Raw genomic sequence first — 18,804 nt, forward strand, 5'->3', positions numbered from 1 at the left:
GTGATGACGCACCTTATTGCCTTGATCTGTTTTAAGGGGTCCTTAAGCAAGGTACTTTTTTGCCTTATTGGCCTTCTTGGTTCGGGTAACCCTGGTCCAATCATCTTCTGAATCAGAGGCACTGCTCCCAGAGGTGCCCATCTGGTCTTCTAGATTCTGTGAGCCTGGGAATGGCTGGCAGAATGTGGGGACCTAGTCTCCTGTGTCCTGGGGCGCTCAGAGGAGTCTTCTGATTCCTCCTTGCTCCCAGGATTTGATGGGTAGCCCCCCACTGTCCTAGCTGGGCAGAGGTTTTCAGGATGCCCTTAGTGGGCCTACTCTCTTGGAATTCCCCACTAAATTTCACAGTACTTGGGTACCCTTACCCAGATGTCTGCCCATCCATTCCTGGGAGGTGCTGGTCTATGAGCCCCATGCTTCTGACTGGATTGAAATCTGCCATCCCCGTGACCCTAGGCTCATGTGTGCCAGTGGACATGGGGGTGGCAGAGTCCAGGGACTGGGAGAGATGAAGGCCTCTGATACTAGGGTTCCTGAGGTTATGCTCAGGTGTTTCTCTTTCCCAGCGAAGCTCATCTCTATCAGCCCCTGCTCCCTGTTGCCATGCAAGAACCTGAGCTTTCTGTTCTTCTATCAAGGCCTTATTAGTCTCTATCTGTCTCTCTTGCATGGCTACCTGTCTGTTGAGCCTATCATTGTTCTGACAGAGAGCCTCATATTCTCTCTGTGCTTCCTGGTTCATCTTTGAGTACTGGGTCAGTATTGGCTGCAGGAGGGTTACTTCCTGTGTCCCGTCCCTACTGGCCTGCTCCTTTCTTGCAAGAGCATCTTCCACCCTCCTGGTGTGCTCTAACAATCTATCATGCTCTTTTTGGAGGTCACCCAGTCCCAGGAGGGCCAGGTGATTTTCTTCCAGTTTCTCTTTTAAGTAACAGACTTTCTGGCCTAAGGTGTCCCTTTCCTGAGCAAGAGCCTGCCTCTGTGCTGCCAGGTCGTCCCTCTGTCTTTGAAGGGCACCAGCTTTCTGGCACTCTTCATCAAACTCTGCCTGGTGTCCAGGTCTTTCACAATTAATTTGTCACTCTCTGCCTTTTCTTTATCTAATTGGCTTTGCAGGTTGACTTCCTGCTCTGCACATGCCCTGTTGAAATCTATCTGCTGCTCCAGCTTTTTCTGGCTCTGCAGTAGGGAGTCCAAACTTTCTTGGTACTCCTTCTGCAAGGCCAGAATTCTGGTTTCCTTTTCTGCCTTTTCCTGTTGCAGGATACCCATGTCCTCTTTTTTTAAACTATATACTGCCTGCTTTCATTTTCTGACTCCTCTGCAGCCTCGGCTCAGAAGAGTCCAGATCAGATTGGGCCTTTTCTAATGCCATCAGTTGCCTACTTGCCAGATCTTGGCCTTCAGCATATTTATCCTGTATGGCTCCCATAGAAAATATAGATATGCCGCTATCTTGGCAATCTTATTTTACTCATCCTTGGTCTTGGGAGCCATATATAGTTCACTCAGGGCCACATGTAAGTGACCCTGATCTCTCCAGATATCTAACCCTGTTGCAGTGATCTTTTGTGTGATTGTCTGCAACCACACATTCTGGTCCTGCTCAGTCCATTCACCTCTCACAAATAACTTATGTAAAAGATGTTCTCTAGCCATCTTAATGTCTACCAATGTCGACATTTTGGAAATATTAATTTCCTTCCTGATTTACAGAAGTTTTTTATTTTATTTTTTGCAATGCAGCGCGGTAGCCAAACAGGATTTATGTATCCTGTCAGTTAGCACACTGTATTAAGCTGCACAAGTGGTAGGTCTAATCCAGAAATCCCACTACGAGCCCCCAATTTGTAAGTGATTTCAATCCAGCACTCCAACTAAGTCAATGCCTAGTATGGGATGCCCAATGGAAACCTTTATTTATATATTTTTATGTCAAAAGTTTTTTTAATTCTGGATGATGTACCCTTATATAACGCCCCTCTCTTTGAATCTCCCTGGCCTCACTGAGCCAAGAAGTAGGTTGTTTTGCAAAGTTAAAAGATTTATTTGAAGAATTGAACAATATATAGATGACACTTTTATGAATATGAATAATATCTGAATATCACACTTATGAATATGATCAGCAATGAGAAATATTAAAATATCAACAATCTCTTTAATCAATTAGGAGTTGGAATAGGAAGAATAATGTAGCAGAGAATAACTTTGTATGGGTTCAATGAATGCAAGGATATGAAATGAATGCAGCAGAGACATGAAACTTGATATGAATTCAATCAAAACAGTGCGATCAATCTTTCCCCCTGTTATTACTCACTCCCCCCAATATGCAATATGAATAGATGGAATGAGGGCACACAGGTTTCAGGAATAACAATCAACAATTGCAGTTTCAATCCCGATTCCCTCCAGCAAGCTTAGAGAGAACAGGAATGATTTTAAACAGGTCAATTGCTTTTAAATGTGGTTGAATTGAATGGGAAAAATGCTAAAAAGTATTTTAATTCTCTAAATTAGGATTCAGCACTAGTGAGAGTTGCTTTGGATTGGGTCAGGTCAACACTAGCAATGATTATAGAATGATTAGCAGATGGAACACGAAATAAAGAAGTCGAAATCAAGAAATAGCTGTTTTTACATGTGGTGAACTTTAGCCAAATGCAAATTTGCTGCACTTTTCAGCATGCGAGAAACGCGATTACGGAAAAACTATATGGAATTAGAATGTTTTGGGTTCTTCTGAAAGCTGAAGATGTTAGCTTCAAAATGACATTTAAATTTTGTTTCTAGGACGTACGGTTCAAAGGTTACAGAGGTTTTAGTGAAGGTAGATTTTTCTCAAAAGGCGTTAAGATTTCAAATGAAATTGCGCTTTGAATTACAAACAGGTTGGCTTACACTAACAATTCTCACAGGATTAGATGGATGAGAAAGGATTCAGAATGGACAAAAGAGATTCTACAATGCAGTCTGGATATGTTGGAATGGGTTGGATGGATTACTTTAAACTAAGAGATGACTATGGACAATTCTATGCTAAATACTCACAACTCTGGTTTAAAATGAACCCGTCATAGATCTGGGAAAAGGTTTGGACTGGACTTTGCTCGCCACCGGACAGGTCTCAGACGCTTGGTTGTGCTCTCAGCACTCTGGTCTCTGCGCGGCCTCTTGGACTGGATCTGACGGGTTCTGGGTTACAGCTCTGCTGGACTGATTTGGATTTTGGGTTCTAGCAAAGGTTGTTGGCCAGAAGCAGCAAACAGCTCAGCCAGGCTGTTGAATGGGTTAATTCCCCATGGAAGTTTAGGGGTTAAATCAGGTTGCTAGATTTTAAAGGCCTGCTGAAAAGGGTTCAGCTTTTTGGATTGGCCTTTCTGCTTCAGAGTTCTGGAATCTGGATCTAGTTTCTAGAGTCTGGATCTTCCTGCAGAGTGCTTCGCCAGTGGATCAGTTGATGAGTGAAAGTGTGTGTTTCTATGGGTCCTCAACAGTCCCTATTTATCCATTTTCCAAAGTGGTTGGGAGGCTGATTTCACAATGCCCAATCCTCTAAAGATCTGATAGGTCAGAGAATTCCCCCTCTCCTGATTGGAGAAAGGAACAGTGTGTCATGATGTGTCATCATGTGTCAGAGTGACACTGTGCTTACAATCTAGGGAAGAACCTCCCCTTTGCTTTTACCCAGATAATCTATTTTTCCAAAAAACATATTTTCAATATGCACAACTTGTTAATAATACATATACACATCACAGATTGCCTAAGGTATGTTTCTGTCAAAATCTTATCTTCCTATGAGTTCTGGTTCATAAATAAAAAAAATGTGCGCTTTTGGTTGGTTACACATTTTCGGATCTGTACGATTTTTTACACATACATGCACATAGCCTCTGGGCATATTCCTGTAAGTTTTGATGTTCCTCGCATAATCACAATAGCTGCAATATTAAAAATGTCGTGGTTCAGTCTCTGAATGTCGCACAGATTCCAGATTAGTTTTAAACTGTGAGTGAAGTTTTCATTTTAATAATCTCTAAGTTTCATATTTTTGTCAGTTCGGTACAATATTTTATAAGCCTTTTCCTTAAACATATATTTAGTCCAATTTCAAATCCACATTTTCAGTCTGGCCCGCCTCCAAAGCTTGGCTGAGTCAGAGAATCACATGGCTTGTCTTCCTGCCAGGGCAGTTGATGTCAGTCACACCCGATTTAGCATTTCCATTCAGTTCAAGGACTCCATTGTCTCTTTCCCAGAGCCACATGCCAGAGTGCCCCTCCCATTTCCTTTCACACTTGCCTGTCAGATACTCAGCAGAGCATGGGAGAAAAGATTCCTCTGTTTAGGGAGGAGGTGTGGAATGTGTTTAAAGCTCAGTGTGGGAAACCTCTTGGAAGTTTAGCTGAATCAGGTTACCTTTTAGTCCATTTTAACATTGTCCCTTGTGCAAAATTACAGTTACAAATTTAAAATAAGCAAACATATCTTCAATTCCAGTCTTTTTCAACATGAAAATCAATGTGTGGCAGCCTATATTGCATTTGATGGAAATCCCTTCTTTGGCATATTTATCTTTTTAGACACAGTTTCTCCTGTTAGATTTAGAGATCGCCAGCATCTGACAGAGGTGAGTATTGGTATTACACCCATTTTTGACAGATTTCTTCCCAGCAACCATCTTCAAAAGTGGGTTTTGTTCTGATAACATATACTCCTGCTGACATTATATTTATGTGGATTCTTGAAGTAGAATGATGTTTAACACCCAACAGGAGGTTGGATCTTTTGGGTGGTTTGTGGGCCATGATTTTTGCAAATTTGACAACCAAGAAAAAAACAGATTTTCACACAGCTCTGTGTTTCTTTTGCAATCAGCCTTGCTCTGTGGGCAGCCAAGTGATGCGTTTTGGCAGTGGTCTCCTGTGTTACCACTGACATAGGCAAAAGTGGATGGCGGCCTATTTTTCAGATTGTGACTGCACCCTTCTGGCTGATTTTAGCAAGCAGAATGCTTTCCAGTGGCCATTCTGATGTTCCTGATGCAAGCAATGCACAGTAATGTTGCAGGGCCTGGACTAGTGGGGGAAAACATCCCACACAAGCTAGCTGCATCATCATTGCCAATGCCCTAATACTCTCCCGACTTGATTATTGTAATGGCATGTACCTAGGAGCCAACAAATACATAACCGACAAACTTCAAACACTGCAAAATAACGCACTCAGAACAGCCCTTAACTTACCCTCCAGGGAACACATCTCCAACAAAAGAAGAGAACACAACTGGCTCAAAATTTGCGACTGTATCTCACTCAAAACGACATCACCCACCTTCAAATGCTTAAACAATACAGCCCTCATCTCGCAGCCAGAATAGTAAAAAAAAAACTCCACCCGCCCCACCAGAATGATTAAATCTTACTGCCTGCAAGTACCCAAATTCAGACAAAAGAAAACTGGCGGCAGTAGCTTCCCTGTCATGGCAGCACAACATTGGAACACCCTCCCACTCAACATCAGAACAAACCAATCCTACTACAGCTTTAGTTGAAACACTCTCACCTGGTTACGATCCAATGATCCCCATGACTGAACCGTGCCCTCTCACACTAACAGTCCATAGCCAACCTCACCGTATATATGTACACTCCTTAACTGACCTGCTGAAATGTAATTAACTTTATGTATACATGTAAATAGGTCTATTCACTAGATGTGATGTAATGCAATGTAATGTAATGCTATGTAATGTAATGCTATGCTCTATACCCATGTGTGCCTTATCCTGCAACTAATCTTTTATGTAATCTTATCTTTCCTGTTCTCTGTTGCGCCCTTTTACCTCTGGGTTTTGCACGCTATACTAAATAAATAAACAAACAAATAAACAAACACACATGGACTTTGGGGGTGGCCAATATATTGCACCTAGGTGGATTTGGGGGTAGGCAATGTATAGCAGGATATGCCTACCACTTATGATCCTTTTATTCATTTATAGAAGAGGGGAGGGGAAAGAGGAGAAAACAACAATAATGGTCCTACTAGGCCTTGTGACATTCAGGTTGTGCAAGTGCAGTAACAAGAAGTGCAGAGGGAGAGGGCAGATAACGGCAAAGGGATGGGATAGGGAGAGAGGGAGAATTGCAGGAGGGAAGGGGCTCCAAGGGCCAGGCAAGTGATAAGGGGAGCCCAGGAGGCCCATTGCACAGGGAACCCAGGCTTGTGTCAACACGTGCAAGAACAGGTGGTGAACCAGACTCAGGCTAGTCAGGGAAGGTTGCCCAGTGGCAAGTGCTGGTCATTTTATTTTAACAAAAGACTGGTTGAAGGAGGGCCAGGTAGCAGTAAGACTTGTAATGGACACAGGCAACCAGTTGCAGCGGCAGGTGGAGATTAGCAGGGTAGAGGAGAGGGAAGGTCTTGAGAAGCTTCCAGAATTTAAGGATATCTGGCTCAAGTCGGAGAGGGGCAGGGAGGTTGTTCCAAAGGGAGGCTACTGCTGAAGAAAGGGATCTACCCCTCACGCTCTGCTTGGTGAAACGTCTGATCTGAAGAGAATTAGAGCTAGAGGACCAAAGGACTCTACCAGGGAGGTATCTAGTGAGAGAACGTTGGATGTAGCAAGGTTGCAGGCCCCAGAAAGCTTTGTGGATGATGCAGAGGGTCTTCCGTTTGATCCTTACAACCACTAGGAGTCAGTGAAGAGATTTTAGGGGTGGAGAGATTTGGTCCCTGGGCTTGAGGCCAAGGGAAAGTCTCCCAGTCCTTTTCTGGATTAGTTGAAGGGGACAAAGGGAGGAAAGAGGAAGATTAAGGAAGAGGCTGTTGCAGTAATCCAGCCAGGAGAGAACCAGAGCTCTGGAGACATATCATTTCTGGGGGAAGGTGAGGAAAGGAAGAATGCCTCTGAGGAGGTGAATCTGAAAGTGGCCCTTTTTGATAAGGTCAGCAATATGAGGAGGGAAGGAGACACATGAGTCGAAGGTGACACCAAGGTTGTTTGCCTCACACGAGGGTGAGGGGAGGGGGCCCAAGGAGTTTGTCTCAGAGTAGGAGGAAAGGAGGAGGCAAGTGTCCCAATGAGAAGGATCTCACTCTTACTGGCGTTAAGGCAGAGATTGTTAGCAGCACACCTGCCTGATTGGGAATGTGAGAGGAGGGAGTGGGAGTGGAGGTATTGGAGGCAGGATTAAAGGGGAGCTGTGTGTCATCAGTTTAACACTGGAAATGAGGAGTGATGGTGGATATCAAGTGGGCCAGAGTGAGGTAGAGGAGAGAAAAGGGCCCAGATGCACTTCGGAGGGCCGATTTGAATGGAAAGAGGTCAACCATTCCAGTGCCTGGTCCGTGATGCCCAGGGTATCATGGAGCCGATTTGTGAGGATTAAATGTTTGACCATGTGAAAGGCAGAGGACAAATCGAGGCGGAGGAGCACCAAAGAAGAGTTGGAGTCAAGGCTTGAGAGCAAGTCACCACAGTTGTTCAGGAGAGCATTTTCCATACCTCTGGCTGCTCTGAAGCCAGACTGGTGATCATGGAGACAGCCAGCAGATGTCCTGTGTGATGGATTAGTTGGGAGATGCCCAACTTCTCCAAGAGTTTTCCCCAGAAGGGGGTAGTGGAGATAGGGCAGGAAGGGTCTACAGGTGTTTTTTTAGGGGGATGCACAATGGAGTGCTCGAGGGGTCATGTCATTCGGCAACAGCCAGTGTCCTGGCATACTGGCTGTGGTCCATATTTGTGTCCCTAGTAACTAAACAGTTTTGAAAGGCCATGACAGTACAGTGGACACATAGACTAGTTTCTATTGTACATAATAAAGCAATTATTTTAATAAAACATGGCGTGAAATTGGCTAACCCCCCATGGCTCATATCGCCTTCCCTAGTAAGTAGCGGATGCCACCTCTGTCCAGTTTAAAAATAATATGCTCGCTGCCCAGAGGCCCATAGGCTATTGTTCAATGCCTCCCCTGTCTCTTTATTAATGCAATCATTTTTTGTGCTAACAATCCATAGGTACATCGATACAGTTCTCTATTAGAATGGCAATATTTCCTAGTAATCATTCCTGCAGTAATGCAGGATATTTTTGCTGTAAAGCAACATACAATTTCACTTTCTTCTCCTGGTTCATTAATCTATCCACTTTAAGGCACCACTATTTCTACGAGAGGCATTGCTAGGGGGGGCTAAGAGGGCTATAGCCACTGATCTTTTGGTTGTAGCCCCGGATAGAATCTCAGGAGCTACAACCAAAAGGCTAGCTAGCCCCCAGTCCCGACAGTTCCGACATCAGCGTAGCCCCGGGTCTTTTCCAGACCTAGCAACACCCCTGATTTCTACCCTCCTCTATCTAACTCTGCAAGCCTTCTCGTAATCTCTGCTCTGCCTGCTCGATTATCCTTGTGGCTCCACGCCCTTGCTGTTCTTAATCTTGCTTCTGTTCTTTCTCTCTTCTTGCTCCACTTGCATGGAATTCCCTTCCCTAGGACATCTGAGAAACAGTCCACACCGATTTGTTCAAAACCAAGATATTGCCTTCCTCCTCACCTCTGAGTTACCCTCTTAACCTACGTCTCATCTGCTTGCTCGGTAACATTTTTCTTCTCCTCTACCCTGCCTCTGTCCCTCCCTTTCTCTGCCTCCACTCTAGCACTTCAACCATCATGGTCACATCCTGAGTACAGCTGGTCGAACCACCTACCTGCACTTAAAAATGTCAAATGTTGGTGGTCCTTAATTTATGTACATCGATTTAGGCACAGTCCCTGGTGACTGTTCCATTTACTCCGCTCCACAACCTGGCCAGAATGTCCCTCAAACTCACCCCATTGTATGACGTTCACTGCTTCCTGTCAAATCTGATTTCTCATCTATTGTACATTCTTTTGTGAACAAAAGGGCATTGTTTCTCCTGTATATAAATACAAAAATATAAAATATACATACATATAAATATGCCAACGTCTGCGGTAATGTGAAAATCTTAAAAAATGTAAAAGACTTTTCCATCCACACTTCCACTCACCATGTGTGCCCCATTCTTTTCTAAGTTCCCCACTCTCCCTCCTTGTATAATTCCTCCCTGACCCTCTCCCGTTACCCTCTTCCACTCTTTGATTCGTGTGTCAGATTTTCGTTTCTGAGCATAGCTTTTGATGTTACCGAGGGAAACTTGTGAGATTCCTGTTGGATTCCCCTGGTAAGCCAAACATGTTATGGCCCAAATGGGATCCCCAGCTCACGACTGACTCTCTCAAAGCTTATGTGGTCATCTTTTTCTTCCCACTTTCCATTTGTATTCTGATATGAAACTACCCCTCTCCCTACTTCTAATATTATTTTGAGGACTATTCTTTTTTTTCGGCTTCCCCCCAGGATTACATCGGGAATCAATTGCATTAAGCAAAAACAAAAACATTTATGAAATGCCTCACTCCACTCCTGAATTGCACCATGCAAGATATATACAGGTTATTTGGGAGCATGGGCACACACTACTCTTGTTTTAAAAAAAAAAAAAACACTGGGCGGATTTACACCACACCAAAAACAGGTAAATCAGTTGAGTGGTTTTCGTGCTACAGTTGTTCAATAGAAACTGCTTTATCTCTCTGGGAAAATTAATAGGAGTAGGCCAAAAACAGAGTTGTTTAGTTTTCTTCAGAATATTTTAATCCTTTAATGAGTTTTCAACACAATTTACAGTTTGGAGGGGCGATATAATATCGGGAAATGCTCATGTAGTTTAAAGTATTTTAGGCTATTCGATATATTTAAGTAATTAATAAACACAATTCAACCAAATGCCCACTTCCATTGTTTCAGAATACAAATATATGTGAGCCCAACCAAAATCTCATGAGTTATAACATTGTTCTTTCAAGGCACACAACAAAGTAAACTAAGTGAAAAGGGCACTGCCTTACAGTCATTGTTTACCTGGGTATGCAGCTTGCTCTTGTAAGTTTGACAAAAGTGTTAAAGTTGAAGAAAGGGTTTTACGTTATGATTAATTTTGGTCTCTGTCAAGCTGTCTGATGGGATTCTACAAGTGGGAATCTCAACAATCTGCAACAGCTCGAGGCTAGAAGAAGCTTGGGACAAGTGAATACGTGTTTCTAAGCTTCAAAATTGTCTCAATGGGAGCCAGATTGAATCTGACCAATGATGCAATATGGTTATGCAGCATCAAGCGGCTTGAAGGCAGAAGGAGCTTGGGAAAATGCAGGTGGTGCAGAGTTGGTGTCCAGAAAATGCTTAAAGGGGGCTCCAAAATGTCAACAGATGCTGCCTGAGGTCCTACCAGTTCCATAGAGCATCTCAAAGGGCCGTGAATTGGCTCACTGCAATCCAAAGATGCAAGGAGAGCCCGAGGAAGATTGCATTGAACTGGGCGGCTGAAAGTCCCCATCCAGTGTCTTTGAGTAAAGGGCAACCCCTTCTTCTGCCCTACCCAGTAAGGAAGGTTTCCAGTAACACGTGAAGGCTTGCCCCTCCAGTGGGCAGAATCCTGAATACTAGTGTCCCAGCAGCAGTCAGCTATTCATGTTCACCTCAATGGCTGGGGATTTTGGCCAGACTTTTCCCCAACAGGATTCTAGAGAAATCGTTTTTAGATAGGATTCATCAGGATGTTTTCTCAAGATGAATCTATATATTATTCTATTATGGGGGATGGGAAGGTATCACCCCTTATGCAGTCAATTTGTCACAGCAGTTTGGTCCATTCTAAGCCTTATGCTTGGCGCTAATCCTGGAAATGAAACAAGGGGTTTGCATTCTGATGCTGGCTACCAGATGACCTTGTCTGCAGGAATTTACCAAGGGTCTTAAGAAGGAAGTGTGACCTGGGAATTTTCAAGATGACAGGTCCCATCTACTGACATCAGATCTGCTCTTAAGCTACGTTATGCTTATCTCCGGTCTGCCTAAAATTTAAAGGGCTGCGGTCAGAATTATCTGGTGTGACTTGCCCATTGTGTTGGGAGAGCTCTCTTTGAAACTCCAGTCCCCACCCTACCACCGGAGAGTATATCTGGTTAATTTGGGAACATATAAAGCCTTCCCAACAGAGACCAAATGGATGCCAGGGGCTGGGGCAAAGATCTGTTGTGGGTGATGCCCCCATCCCAAGCTAGCAATACACAAAAGCCCTGAAAGTTGTTGGAGTCACAGGAAATCAGTTAATAAAAAAATGACGTCAGATCGGTTTTGGCTTTTATACCAGAACCTCCTCATAGTCCACTATATCAAACTAGATATATTTATATTCAGTCAAAAAACTTTGTTAAAGGGACGTTATGGTTAAGTTGCGCTACTAAAGACCTATGAAATTCAGTGAAAAAAACTTTGTTAAAGGGACGTTATGGTTCCAAGTAAAACCGAAAACCCCTTGAAATTCGCCAGTTATGGTAAGCTAAGCAACCATAACTCGCGCCACCACCGTGCAGTGCTAAGTATAACACCCAGGACATCAAAGATGACATCACAAATGTCATTGATGACATCACTGATGACATCACATGTCTGGCTCACTATTTTTTCTTTTGCTGACATATCTAGGCCACATGGTTTTCTTCAGTAACAGTCAGAAACTAAGAATTTTATTTTATTTGTAGACATATCCTTCTAGTAGGTTCTTACAGTAATTCCCTTAGAGTACAGTCACATCATATGAAACATATACATATGGGAAAACACAAGCTTGAAAGACAGCAATCATTTTTGTGCATAAAGATAATCACTAGATTTATGAGCACTTTCTGATAGTTCTGTTGTTTTTTTTATGGCTGTACTTTCCCTGTATATGGTCATATTTGTATACATTGTACTCACACTACTTTCCTTAGGGTCCAATCACATCAAGTGATACATATACATAGGGTAAATAGCAGCTTTGAAACAGAGCAATCATTTATTTGCATGAAACTAATCAGTTAAGTTATGAATTGTTTCTGCTACTACTTGTGCTTTTTTGCTAACTTCACTTTCCCTGTATATACCCATATTGGTATGTGTTCTTGTGTCTTTGTGTTTTGTCTATAGTAATGCAATTATGTAATACATGGGTTTTATTAGCTACTTATTACATATTTCACAGTACACAAAGATCTATTAATAAAACAATTATCATTTCATTATTCAACATATTAACATTACGAATATCATACCTGCATCTTGTATGCTGCACACAATGTTATGTTTCTGTATGAGTAGCTTAGTATACTAGATAGAACCCCATAATAGGATGCTATTTATATCAATGCATCGTTCAATGCACTTATTAGGGTATATTTCTTGCAATGATTCTTGACACTTTTTTCGCAACATTATAAGAATCCCTTCTACACATATTTCATGAGAAGTACATACACATGTGATGTCATCAGTGATGTCATCTATGACATTTGTAATGTCATCTTTGATGTCCTGGGTGTTAGTCTTAGCAGTGCACAGTGGTGGCGCGAGTTATGGTTGCTTAGCTTACCATAACTGGCGAATTTCAAGGGTTTTTCGGTTTTACTTGGAACCATAACGTCCCTTTAACAAAGTTTTTTCACTGAATTTCATAGGTTTTTTGTAGCGCAACTTAACCATAACGTCCCTTTAACAAAGTTTTTTTCACTGAATTTCATAGGTTTTTAGTAGCGCAACTTAACCATGACGTCCCTTTAACAAAGTTTTTTCACTGAATTTCATGGTTGTTTAGTAGCACAACTTAACAATAATGACTTTGACTTTATGTACATGTCATATGGAACTGACTAGATCTCTTCTTATGAACTTGATGTCCGCGAACTTATTTAATGTTCGCGGACATGTTCGGAGAACAGTACCACTCTCTAAAAACTGTGGGGTGGGGTGGGGGGGTATGTTTGATTGTTATATCATAATATAGGAACATTTAACAAATTCAAAAAGCAGCACACAAACACATTATATATAGTAATACATAAGAAATGTAACCCATATATGTAACACACTAACCATTCATTTAAATACAATATGCTCTGAAATGGAATATACCACAAGAAGATAAATTGGCTTCCAACATAATTACCTCACAGACACAACAGAACTGAGAACAAGACCAGACCCACTGAATACATAGGACGTATCTTACCAGAAATAGTAAGTGTACTTCATTTTACTCATATATTTATAAACTTTCTGTATTAGATTAAAAAATATATTATCTTTTTTTTTTTTCTCACAGAAATGTCTAGTACTCTGGAATGGCTAGAGGACAATTTCCCACATGAAGAAATGTCACAAGATAGTGAAACTAATGGTAAACACTTTATAAAATAAACCATTTATTTATTATTTTTTTTATATACATTTAACATATATATTATTTTTTTGTACAGAGCATACCAAAATAGAAAAATGGATAAATATGGATAACAGTCTTCACAATATAGAAGAAAAAATGGATGTATTGTTGGCTAATTTTAATAATTTAAAAACTTTTGTAGAAAATCATTTCAAACCAAAAACCTTGTACCGTTGCCCCAAATGTACTTGTCCCTCCTCACCATATCCAGGTCAATTATCCCCAAACCCTCTCCATAATCCAAAACGTTTTGATGAGACTTCCATCCCTTCTTCACCTAATACCAATCATGTTGAAACCCCAAAATTCTCCTGTTTTTGTTTCTGTTTCTGCCTCACCTTCTCTGTCATAAATTATTAATATATGTTAAATAAAGTTTAATTTTTATATTGTATTGTGAATAGTTTCCGTTTTTTTTAAAAAAACAATAAAAGTGTCCGCGGACAGTGCGAGTGTTCTGAAATGTTCGTACATAAACGAATATGGAGGTGTCCTGAAGAACACCACACCTGTTTGTACTGTTCGCTAGCAAGTTGAAACTGTTCTAAGATCACACGTGGTGTCCTGAAATGTTCGTAAAGAAACAAAAATTAAAGTGTTCTAAAGAACACTATATCTGTCCGTAATGTTCGCTATCAACTTAAAACTGTCCTAAGAACACAATTGGTGTCCTGAAATGTTCGTAAATAAACGAAAATGATGTGTCCTGAACAACAGTACAACTGTTCGTAGTGTTCGCTAGCAACATGAAACTGTACTAAGAACACACGCGGTGTCCTGAATTGTTCATAAACAAACAAAAATTAAAGTGTCCTAAAGAACACTATACCTGTCCGGTACTGTTCGCTAGCAAGTTCAAACTGTTCTAAGAACGCTATTGGTGTCCTGAAGTGTTCGTACACAAACGAAATTACACGTGTCCTGAAGAACACTATGTCTGTCCTTACTGTTCGCTACCAAGTTTAAACTGTTCTAAGAACACACGCGGTGTCCTGAAATGTTCGTTTCACGTGTGACGCACTTTTAATTAGTTCAGAACCCGAACAGTGTCCGTAGGACATCAATGCGCGTGCACTAACCAATCTCCGTGCACTTGGTGTCCTGCGGACAGGCGCTTCCTTCGCGGACTAGTTCGCGAACGGATCATATGACCGCGCCCACGCTGATCGTGTGTCCTGAAATGCGGACACTGTTCGTGTCCACGAACAATTTAAACGTACATTTTCAGTTAATCCATAATATTTTTCAATAAAATCTCACCATGGCACAAGTCCCACATAGCAATCTTGAGTTTCTATATACCTTTTGAAACTTTCCGATCCTTTTTTTGTGTTCGATCCGCGCACAAGCACCCCTATAAAAGACCACGCCCAAGAGCTTATTCCCATTGTGTTTCTGGCTATTCTTCAGAACACAGTGATTTTTTCTGCTACCTGCAGACTACACCATCATCGAGATGGCATCCTTGGCTGCTGAACTGCCACTAGGTGCTGCACCTGCTTCAGCACCACCCCCACCCCCTCCACCACCACCACCTCCCCAAGGGCCTGAAGAGGGGAACAGGAGTGAGGATGCGGAGGAGGAAGAAGAGGATGATGAGAATGAGGTAGAGGAAAATCCTACTACCCGCACTAGGCGTGAGTCTTGGGTGTGGCGGTTATTTACCATTCATGGTAATGTTCCTAAGGCTCGTGTGAACCGTGTTACCTGCAATGAGTGCAAAATGATACTCAGTCGCGGGAAGCACGGTAAGTACAGCTTTGGGACCACTACTATGAAGCGACACCTGAGGTCATTTCACTCTGGGGCTATTCGCAGGGTTGTACCTTGCGAAGAACGTAGCAGGTTGATTTCCTCTACTTCATCCTCTGTTTCTGATCCTGTCACCACAAGGACCACCTCTGTGGGACAGCGTCTTCCTCAAGCTGCCTCACAGGCCATACAGAATGCTGATGACCCTTACCTTTCGAGGGTCACAGTTGTATGTATGTACTGTGACACAGTACTCTGCAGGGGGAGCGACTTCGGAGTGCTTTTGAGACTATCGTCTCAGAGCACGAGAAGACCTGCTCACTACCCAAATAAAACCCACTCTACATCTTCCTCTCTCAGCTCGCCCTTTCTTATCCCTGTGGTTGGTGTCCCCCCTTCACCCTCCTTTACCCTCCTCTCCTAGTGTGTCGTGTCTGAAAAACCAAAAAAAATACAAAAATTACAAAAATCAAAAAAAAATAAGGCTCTTTTCAGAGCCACCTTTCCCAGTTAAAAAATAGAAGTGAAAATAAATGAAGTAGGGCTCTTTGTATTTTTTAGAAGTCCGCCGACAGTTCGCGAACATTAAAAAAATTCGGTTGCTACTCCATCACAAACATTGTAATTTTCTCTGGAAAGAAGTGGTGGCTCTGAAAAGAGCCTTTGGGTGGTGTTTGTAAGTCAAAAATTGTAAATGCTTAACATCTACTTCAAAATCGTTGTTGTAATTCCAAAAAAGGTTGCAATGCATTTTGTACATTTCTCAGAAAAATCTGATTGCCAGCATAAGTAAGATGGACTCCATCTCTGCGAAAAATGTTTGTACTACAAAACATAATATTTTCATTGTGAAAAGAAGACATGCCAAAATCTCTTAGAAAGGCACAAACAGCCTTATTAATATTGCGCCTTGCTTTTTCCATTTGTGGACCAAATGAAGAAGAACGAAGCCACATTTGTCTCTGCGCAATCCGTGAAAATATCACTTGAGAATTAGGAAACATGTCCTTAACCTTCCTAAGTCCTTCTTTCATAGCAAATTGCAAAAAATTCCAGTCACATGTCCTAAACTGTTCCCTCCACAATGAATTACAATTATGTCTGGATGTTGCTCTGTCTCCAAAGTAGCACAGAGAGGTAGCAAGTCCAACCACTTCATTCCACGTACTCCATGCCAGTGTACTTCCACATGTGGGAATCCAAGATCTACAGCTACTCCACAGCTTTCTGCATGCACCTTCAACCAATGTATCCACGAATCTCCTAAAATCCAAACAATCTGTTTTCTGAAACACACAGCCATAGCTATCTTTTGTTCTCTCAGCAAAAAGAGTATCTGAGAAAATCTCTCCTGGCACAAAACACCCACCAAACTTTCCTGACCAATCCCTTTCAGTGCTTATTCTCATTTGCATGACTTCTGAACCCAAAAATCCCCGGATGTAACTCCCGATGTCCGCAAACTACCGCCATGTCCGCGGACATATCGTAACATGAACAGCCCTTCTATCATTTCCACTACACTCTCTCTACCATTCCCTCATTGGATATACCTCAAAAATCACATGACCATGCACCAATCACATTCAAGACCTCTACATCTAACTGCATCATCATAGATCAGCACTGCAAATGTACTCTGAATCTCTCTGAGTACAAGTGTCATATCATTGGCAAGCAGCATCTACCACAAATACTGTACAAGTCTTCAAGATTTCTACTTGCAGCTCCATGCATATCCATATGCATGAACACAAACTTCAGGTATGCATATTTTCTGTATAGTAAATGAACACATTTTCAAACAGACTTTTACCTTGTAAAATCTGTAAAATGAATTTACTGTACTTTTTTCAATTTCCTAAAATCAACTATCACTTATAAACTTTTATACTATTTACTTTCTTTATACACACACACTCAAATCATGTTAAACTAACATTTTTTAAATGAAATATATAGACTACATATATTCAAACAAAATTGCATGCAAGCACAATCTATGTTTAAATCTTTAAAAAAAATGCATATACAATTTCATATTTTTTTGTTTTTATTTATTTATTTACTTAATTACTTTAATTTAGACATGACATTGAGGCGCTATTACCTAGGACAGCTTACTTACAGAAATAGTAGTATTCACTGGTATATTATAAATTTCACAAGACATAGTAAAGATATTTTTTTTTGCTACAGTTAGTCATTCAACACAATTTGTTCATTAAGAATATATCATATGTACTGAACTGATGCAATGTATCTTATGTAAATAAATTAGTTTAATGGTTTTACAGAAGGCACTGAGGATTTCAATTAAAAAAAATCAATATCTAAATTAAAAACAGTGCTATATACAAACAAAGTTACTAATTTGAAGCTTTTACAATTGCAGTGAAGACCAGTTTCCTGAAAAGAAGCAGCCGAATTCGAAGAAGGAAGAAAAACTAAGAAGTTACCTGTTAATTTAAAAAAAAAGTAAGTAAAATATCACCATAATATTTGTATTATTAATCAAATATACTATAATGTTAATACGAGCTATTTCGGTTTCTAAAAATAGAGATTTTGTACCATTTTGTCTAAAAATTTCAATGTCTTAAATAACGATTTACAGCCAGAATGGCCCACAAATTTCTATTTTTGGACACACAAATTACCCAACTGAACCACTACAATTTTCATATTATAGAACAAACAACTCTTTTAATTGTATACATTAGGTTTACTATTTGTACTTTTCCACACCACTAGCTTACTTTTTTTTGTCATCTGAACCCCAGTTTAGTAACACATTAATGCAAGAATACCTATCCCTACTAGTTTTAGTTCCCAATGCACAATCACACACCATTACATACATCTTTATCATCTTACTCAAACACTCATGCACACAGCACACATCCATTCCAGAACACCCCAACCCATATCTTCTTTATTTTTTTCAACAGACCATAAAGAATGCCTACCAAAAGTCAAGTCTGTAGAAAGCAACGCAAAAGTAGAGCAAATGAAAATAAAGGTGTCCAACATAAGCATCTATCTCTAGCAGAATTTGTAAAAAAAAGTTGAAACAAAACAGCTAATACAATCATTTAGCGAAACACAAGAAGTTTCAAGTACAACAACTTCGCTTCCTCTATCAAAATGTAAAACAAACCAAAAAACAATTAACAGAAAATCAGCTATCAGTACAGATAAAACTACTTCTTCAAATTTTAATATAGTGCAAAGTATAGAAAAGTATTTTAGCCAAAATGTACCGTCACAAAGTCCTTCAAAATCTTATAAAAACAGGAGAGAAATCAGGTTCAAAGCTTAAAACCTATCGTAGGAAATTAATCTTAGAAGCATTGATGGACAGTGCAATTCTTCTCAAAAGAAGTTTATTTATTTTATTGTTAAACAAAATGAAACCACTAACAAAACTAATAACTAAATTACAAAAAAGACTTCTCAATAAGCGAAATATCAACAGAAAGAACTTCTTAAGTATCAGCGGAGGTGAATGGAATCACACTACAAGCACAGAACCATATTTTAATGAAGAAGCGTACAAACAAAAGCAAACGAATACAATTGCCATAAATAGCAGTGGTCGAGGTTATGAAAAAGTGAATAATACCATAATGGAACAAGAAGTACTTCTTACAAAAATATGCCCTGACAACTTAGAATTACCCCTCCATTCAACTGAA

This window comes from Ambystoma mexicanum, chromosome 7q (genome assembly GCF_040938575.1).
Source record: "Ambystoma mexicanum isolate Mex_15411 chromosome 7q, UKY_AmexF1_1, whole genome shotgun sequence".
Taxonomy (NCBI): domain Eukaryota; kingdom Metazoa; phylum Chordata; class Amphibia; order Caudata; family Ambystomatidae; genus Ambystoma; species Ambystoma mexicanum.